Source organism: Pelmatolapia mariae, linkage group LG17 (genome assembly GCF_036321145.2).
Source record: "Pelmatolapia mariae isolate MD_Pm_ZW linkage group LG17, Pm_UMD_F_2, whole genome shotgun sequence".
In the NCBI taxonomy this organism is placed as follows: domain Eukaryota; kingdom Metazoa; phylum Chordata; class Actinopteri; order Cichliformes; family Cichlidae; genus Pelmatolapia; species Pelmatolapia mariae.
In genome coordinates, this window is record NC_086242.1 from 33,090,713 (window position 1) to 33,097,890 (window position 7,178).

A 7,178-nucleotide genomic window follows, 5' to 3' on the forward strand; every position below is an offset into this window, starting at 1 on the left:
AAAGGGTAGAACCAGATATTCAAACTAAACAAGAGAAGTGCAAAGTGCAGTTTTCCATTCATCCCCTTTCCTGATCTGGACATGACTATAAGCAATAGCAGTAGCAAAGGTCTACTTTAGTGAAAGCTCTGGTGCAATGTGAGCTCAAAAGTGGATGTGATTAATAGGAATGAATACTTGTTTTCTACTGCGATCTGATTTAGTCCTTAAAAATCAATAGAAGGTCTGGGAATCTTGTCTCAGACTCTGCACCTACCAGGGAAGAGGACAGATGAATTATACCAGCTTTGAGTTAATCTTTTCTTCTCCGTGACCTCTCTCTCGGGATGAGAGAGGTTATATAGATGACTGGAGAGAAGACGAGATCTATTGTGCATTTGTTTGGTGTGGAGGGAGTGACAGAGCCTTCTCTTTATTGAATACTGGACCCAAGTCGCGGTATGCCTTTGGAAAGAGAGAACGATCAGGATGTGTTTGTTTGGGTCTCTTAAGCTCTTTTGATCAATATGTCACACAGGCAGTTATTATTAATAAAAATCTTTGGTTCATTTCAAGATGACAATTTATCTTTTATCTGATCATTTAGGGAGGGGCTTTTTCCTTCCCAACCAGTTTAGGCAGCCATAACTCGAAATAAGGAGAAATCTGAGAATTCTTATTACCTTTCAGAAGATTCAATAAAAAGCAGGCAAACTCTTTCTCTTGGTCAAAAACTAAATCAGGCATAGCTGACAGATTTGGTGAGGTTAGTGATTATATAAGCTTTTGCCAATTGAAGAGTGTAAACCTTTAACAGACTAATGTGTGAAATATTGTGATAACCATTGGGGAAGAGCTTAAACAACAAGGTACACTGAAGCGGGAAATCTTAGCAACATCCCAACTCCCTGTCAAATGGCTCAGGTGAGCGGGGAGCAAGATGGCAAGCGTGAGGTTGTGAAGGAGCTTCTGAACTAGAGGTGAATGTACTGGTTTGGGCTGTTGCTTCAGTAATAACTAGGGATGGGTATCGTTTAGGTTTTATCCGATACCGGTGCCAAATCGGTACTTTTGAAACGGTGCCGGTGCTTAAACGGTGCTCGAACCGGTGCTTAAAGAATGGAGAACACAAAATTCGTCCAAAAACCTCTCGTGTTTTTATTTTTAGCAGTCCCTTTTTTTCTGCAAAATGATAAGAACTATAACAACATATAAACATCATCTGTGCAAAGATTTATGTTTTTAAAGTAAAACAGTGAAAAATTACAGCGCTGTCAATACATGAATATCCAGACGTTGTACAAAAATGTCCAATTCTGGCACACAATTGGACACCATGCCAGCTGATTTTTTTAGGTATTTAAGAGCAGAAATTAATTAATTTTATTAACATGCCTTAAAATGCTTTTTTAAAAAATACGTTTTTGAAGAATTAACCACACATTTACATGGTAATGGGCCTTTTCTGCCATGGAGCGCTTAATTGGCCTCTGGCCCTTTAAACTCTGAGGGGCTGTAACTTTGGTTTCTTTTTGTCAATTTGCATGATTGACACCTCTTTTTAATTGTTTGAGCCAATAGAGTCACAGTAACGATGCCACATTCACGTTACTTCAACCAATCAGACGTTCCAAGGCCAAAACCCACGTGGGCCCAAATTTACTGCATGTGACGTCTGTCCAGTCACGTGTCTATAGGTGGGTCTAAAATGGAGGTTGTTGACGGAAAACGACTCTGATGCGGCTAGGTAGGCGTGGTAACTGCTGATAATCACATGGCTACCGGCTACCGGCGAAAATAACGGAGGAAATCTGGACGGTAAGCCAATTTCTGTCTTAGCGCATTTGCGCCGCTGTGTGTTTTTGTGGTCTTCTTTTGTGGCTCATTCAGTGAATTTTGGTCAGAGTGTGGTGAAACTTGGTGTTTGGAATTGGTGATAGCTCTGGAAAATAACCAGCTTTTCTTTAGCCGGTTACATGAAGTCTGGAGAATTTCTGGTTCGCCTTGTTTGTTTAGCGGACTTGTGCGCATTTACATGACTGCTCGTTTAATCATGGCTTGTTTTCGTTGAGTTTGGTGGTTGTAGAAATGGTTTATATGACATTTTAGCTGAGATTCAGAGGTTTCTGTGGATACCACACATGTATGGACTTATATTTCTCACCCCGTGTTATAACCGATTAAATGTGATCTCCTCCTTTTACGTACGTACCTGGGCCCGCCTACTATCCTTGTAAAGGTAAAATGATTGGCTAGAATCCAAAGTGTATGACATCTCAAGAAAAAAAAAGCACCGAAATAAAGCACCGAAATGTGCGCTGCTTTTCGGTCTGGTTACTACCGTTTATGTCAGAACCGGTGCCATAATGGCACTGGATACCGGTGCCCATCCCTAGTAATAACTTATAATTTGTGGACTCCATAGTACAGTTCATTTGTTCTAGGTGTTGATGAGTGACACTTAATCAAGGAAGCCATAAACTGCTCACGTGGGTCTAACAAAACTGGGGCTTGAACTGCAGTTGGGTTTGCCGCACAGGTGCAAGGAGCAGACCCAGATTCCCGACAAAAGGTTTAAAGTGGCAGGAGGTCAACAGGGTAGGAATTAATCATGACTGGTGAGATCTGCAGAGAGGGAGAGAGACTGTTAGAGATGGCCAGCAGGAAATAAAGGTTTGCAAAGGAGACATCCTATTTAACTCTGAGATCTTGCTCGTTAAGTTTGGAGTTTGGGGCATTGGAGGGGTAGCAGTTGGGCAGGCTGTAATCTAAGGGAGGCGGAGGAGGAGTGGGCAGGCAGGTGAGCAAGAGTGGAGTCCTTGTTTTTGCAGTAACTGACTAACTCTGTTTGAAACAGAGATAATTGACTTTGGACTCGAAGGGAAACAAGTCGGTGCTCCAAGTTCGGTGTGTTCGGACTTTAAATACCATACATGGATAAGACAAAGCAAAAAAAAGGCAGAAGCACAACCAATGTCTTCTTCACCAGAGCGAGAGAGAGAGGAGAAATCAACCCAGAGCCTACTTAGAACCTAATACTTTCAAATGTTGTTCAGAGGTGCCTGAATCTTTGTAAAGAAAGCCACATTTCAAACAAGTCTTTCATTTTATAGATATTATAGGCTATATTATCAATCAAATATCTATGTTTGGCACAGAATAAAGTTAGAACTTGAAGTGTGAATCTGCTTAAAGCATGCATCAGTCTTGAAGAAGTCCTCTCAAATGTGCTCAGTAGTTTTTCTATGTAATATAGCCTTTATAGTCCACAGCTCTGATAATTAAAGGTCAACCATGTGTATCGAATGCTTCGATAATAAAAATGCACTACCTCACACTTTAGAAAATTAGAAGAATTGAACTTGGAAGAGAGTCTGCTCACTGTCGCCTGCACACAGTCTTATTGCCTAGAGGTTGACATTCTGTGAGTCTCAATAACTTGTTTTTCATCATGTTCCTCTTCAGAGCCACCATGTTTCTCTCCAGGTGCTCCCTGTGGCAGGAACACTCCATCTGTGTTTATTATACTTCTAGCCCCACCTGAGGGAAAAGGGGAGTGTTCTCATGAACAGATGCACTGCAATCTGTTAATAGTGGTGACACCACCATAAGAAAACATCAGATTTATTCCTAAAATACAGGGAGGAAATCTACATTCATTCTGGAAAATAACTCTTTAGGCTAGTATATTATGAATATGTGAATCACAGTTGTTCATCTTGACATTTGATACAAAAATGTCCTACAACCTCAATGTAATTTAGTTTATCTTTTTTGTAATTAGAGGAAAGGTGTTAGGGAAGGAACCAGTGGAGAGGAGAAAATAGGAGATGACGTGCAATATTGCTGCTGACATATGGGAGTAATAAGTAATGTCGGCACTAATGAATACAGTCACTTTAACAAGTGTTCACACATGTGCACCCCCATGCACCTGCACACACTCCTCCATTTTTGGCCAGTGGCAAACTGCAATGCCACACATTATTTGTGTATACGTAATCAATGCATGCAATGATCTGTATTCAGAACAATGATTATTCTCCTCAGCCTTATCCTAACCTTTATCTAGAGCTACGTCTTTGTCTTTATCTGCATTTAAATTAATTTTAACATACACAACAACCTGGAAAAAAACTAAAGCAAAAGCTTGTGTCTGTTCACAGCATATCAAGTCTTCTTCTTCACTCACCTCTTTTCACTCTCTGTGTGTTTATACATCACTTTAGATTTAATCATTATTATTCATCTCTGGCTCTTTTCCACAGCATGTCTTTTGTTGTGTCTCCCTCACCTTCTTTCCAACTGGTCGCAGCAGGTGGCAACCTGCCTGAATCTGGTCGTGCAGGAGGTTTCTTCCTGTCCAAAGAGAGGTTTTCCTTCCCACTTTTGCTTGGTAGTTGCTCATAAGAGGTCATGCTGGAGTTTTCTCTCTATGTGTTGTGGTGTGGTTGCAGCACTGAATTTAAACACTTTATTCTTTGTTTGTTACAATTACAATGTTAGATTCCTGGAAGAATTAATAAATTTTTCTACACATGAAAAGAAGTATCCAAAAGGGAAAACAAAAGTAAGTATAGATCAAATAAAAAATATCAGCATCATGTAATCCTCTAATCTAACACGATCAACAGGCTTTGGAACAATAGCATATTTTTCTGGCAGGTTAAATGTGAACTAAATGAATAAGTGATAAGGATTAGACATTCTTACTTACAGGATCTTCTTTCTTCTCAGCACAATGTTGTGTATGATGTATGATTTATAATAATAAACACTTGCTGCTTCCATATTCAAATGAAATACATTTAGCATCAAACATGCATTAGAAAGCACATCTTCTCCAGTGTAAATGTTTATTTTTTGTAGCCTTTTCTATTGATTTCTTTTATTGATTTTTACTTTTATCGCGTGGGTGCCAACCCAACTTTTCCAACATAACAGATGATACGTTGTCCGACCTTGCTCTGAAAGGCTATATATTCACCTAAACATATACTCAACTAACTCCACAATTTCCAAAAAGTTGTACTTGACATACTTTTTTTTATTTAACCCTGAACAGTATCTTAACCATCACGTATCCCATTTAGATCAAAGGAATAGTGAAAATGCTCTCATTTCCAACATATATACCTACCCTGAAAGTCTGAAGCTCACAGAGATAGCAGTTGAAAAGCACGCACTCACACGTACACATATGCATACCAAATGAGAGGAGAAGCTCATCCAGCACTGATCAGGCACCTGATCCTCAATCTATAAGGACCAGAGTCTCATTTCCATTTAAATTAAAGATAACCCAAGTTGGCAAGATGATACAAACTATCACCAATGACGAGGGAACAGAAACTTTTCTTGCCCAATAACAGCAGTGAAATGAGCCCTTTGATCAATAACAGTTTGTTTTTGCTTTTCTAATGATTGGACAAGTGTTTTCCAAGAATTCATTAATTTTTCATTGGTGCGGCTGAAAAACTCTTTTAAGATGCATGTAAATGACCACTTTTAGACTTTTAAGAACAAGGTGACTTCGAAAGGCAATGAAACAGCAAAAATACTTTGGATTAAAACAGCATTAGCTGTGAATGTGAACTGGAAACACGATTTTTGTCATAAATTGTTTAATGATGTGCTACACAAAGTTTTAAGAGTAGCATCAGAGCTGACAGTGATAGACCTCAGTAAAAGATGTGCATGATAACAGTGAATTGTCTGATAAGAGGTCACTTTTAGATAATGAAACAACAGTGTCCTCGACTGATCGCCACTTCCAGTCAGTGTTGAGACAAAATCTTTGACCTGCTATGTTTCTGGGGCTGAAAATCCAAGAGGAAAGTGTTTTAACTCTAAGACAGCACTGCAGTCTTGGTAATAGGATGTTAATGTAAGGCCTAGGACACTGGAATCAATTCAAAATTCATTTTGGCTTCCCCTTAACTTGTGACCAAATGAATGTCAATTATGGCTGTTTGGGGGGTGAAGTTCGGTTCATGCTGCTCTAACCTGGGTCGAAAAGATCCCTCCTGGGAAAGCCATACTCGAGGCCATCCACTAAGACATTTCCCAGATGACAGACTCTTTGGGTCATTGCTAGCACCACCAGAGTTGGGCTGTATGCATATTATACAGTTCTGTGAAAAAGTATTTATCCTCTTCCTTTTTTGCCCATTTGTGACACTTGTATGTTTTAGTTCATCAAATAAATGTTAATATTAGACAAAAGCAATCCAGGTAAATCCATCATGCACTTTTTAAGAAAAGCTATTTAAATCTAACTGGACATGTGCCCAAGTAAATCCCCAGTCATTCAGGAGGTAACAGCAGAATCCAGAACAATGATTAAAGTCAGAGTTCAACAATAAGAAAAAGACTGGGCAAAAATGGCATCCATGGGAGAGTTCCAAGGAGAAAAACGCTGCTGAACACGAGGAAAAGGCTCATCTCACATTTTCAAAAAAACATCTTGATGGTCCCCAAGACTTTTGGCAAAAAGACTTAAGCTGAAGTGTTTAGAAGTTTTGAGTCTCGCTACATCTGGCGAAAACCTGAGCCAGCATTTCATAGAAAGAAAACATACCAACAGTCAAACATGGTGGAGGTACAAATAAGTTAAAAAATAAAAAACTGCATTTTGTATTTACACGGGTTATCTCTGTTTAATATTAAAATTTATTTGGTTTAATTGTGACAAATGTGCAAAAAAACTAGAAATCAAAAAGGGGGAACATACTTTTTTCACAGCGCTGTATGTCCAAGATTATCCACTTTGCCAACCTCTTGCAGTCAAGATGCCAAGGTTGAGCATCTTGCTTGGTTAACAGAATCCTCACTATAGTTTAGCTAAAAGCGTCAGCTCTGCTGCACACCAGACTATAGACCAGGCCTAGGACACTTAGTTGAAATTTAGGAAGGGAAAATTTTAGTTTTGCTTTAACACAAAAAATACCACAATAAATTCAGATGAGATATTTATTTACATTTGACTGAAACCACACTCTTGGACTAAAGTTACCCAGTACTCCGTGTCAAACATAGTGTCTCCAGCTTACATGAAATGAAGTGGCACAGGTCGGAGTTCAAGCTACTTTCACCATAAAATCAAAAGAGTTGCTTTCATGCTCTGCAGTGCAATGAAAAAAAAAACAAGTCCATTCAGTCAGTAGGACATTAAACTGCAAATGGCCTTGTTCCTGTTG